Genomic DNA, 1,498 nt, shown 5'->3' with positions numbered 1-1,498 from the left:
GGAGTAACCTGTTTTATTTACTTCTTATTTATGTGATTAGAATTATGGTATTTTGCGTACAATTTCTTTTGAATAAAAGATAAATCTGCATGTGTTAAAATTTACCAATGATCTGTAATTTATATGAAATTGCTGTGGAGCCTTGCGCATCTTTCTGTTCCTTTTGTATAATGTATTGACGTAGCAACCGGTCTGCATCTCGTGGAGACAATAGAATGTAGCATTGGAAGGGTAAGCCTGACTCTTCTTTTCTTTGCTTAATTTGTGCAATTGAAATACCAAACGTGGAAACTGTTGACATGGTATGTAATATTCCTTAATTGATTATAATATTTCACTATGAAAATAAGTATACTAAGATAAATGTTCACCAGATGAGATGCGATGTTATGTGTGTTATTGTTTCTTTTTATGTAGTATATAACATTCAACATTGGATTATGATTTATGTGGAGATTTTAGTATTAATGTGGCCTGAAGAATTATTCAGTGTTATGGAGAAGTTTTATGGCCATTACTGGACTCTGGGGCTTCATCTGGAGGAGTCAGTGAAGTGAGTTATTTGTCATGTAATTAAAAGTAAAATCAGATTGGGAAAATCAATAGCAGGGTGATAAATATGATTAGAAATTACTTCCGATATACAAATATATGAGTAAACGCATAGATTATTGATTAAATTGAAATTATGTTAAGGAAATTAGTTATCGTGTCAGGGTATATTAATGAATTTATGTTATTATTATCTGAATTAATGAATTTGTGTCGAAATTATGCATTATATCATAATTTACATAATAATCAGTGATAGCAATGAATTTTAACAAATCATTATTATCAGCAAAATAATGTATTATCATTGGTACTGATAATGCAATTATTTGCAGGTTGAAATCTTAATGTAATAAATCATGTTACAACGCGTTATTTGTAGTCCCAGAGTTTGCAGTACAATAATAATGATTATTTATATATTGTTTTAATTACCATAGCCACTGTTATGCTTATAATCAGCATTACTGTCATTTTAATCAAAACTGTGTCTTATTACCATAAAACCATAATAAGATAGGGAATTAGTTTCCTAGAATTTAAGCCCTTACTCTCGCCATGTAAATTAGCCAGCTGCACTATCCTTCGTCATCCTTCGTCCTGAAGACATTCATCAGTCTCTCTCTTTCAAGACGAGGTTGGCGAGACGGAGCACCACACACCTGTCAACCAAGTAAAAATCTTACGGATGCCTCATCCTTCAGTTCAAAGTCTTCGCGAATCCAGTCATTATTTGCCTAAATTGGAGTTTGACTTCGCCGTCGTCCTACTTCCACAGTTGCAGTCTTTCCTGTAAATATTTCTCTTGGATATTGTAATTTGTCGAATACGTTTTTCTCTTCCACAAGGTTTGTCTTATTTTTCGCGTTTATTTACTTGTTGTGAACGTATTTCTTTTTTCTCGCTTTCTCTTACCCCGTCTTTCTCTTTTCATCCTCCCATTCCT

Source organism: Penaeus monodon, chromosome 29 (assembly GCF_015228065.2).
Source record: "Penaeus monodon isolate SGIC_2016 chromosome 29, NSTDA_Pmon_1, whole genome shotgun sequence".
Classification (NCBI taxonomy): domain Eukaryota; kingdom Metazoa; phylum Arthropoda; class Malacostraca; order Decapoda; family Penaeidae; genus Penaeus; species Penaeus monodon.
Note: the sequence above shows the minus strand (reverse complement) of the source record.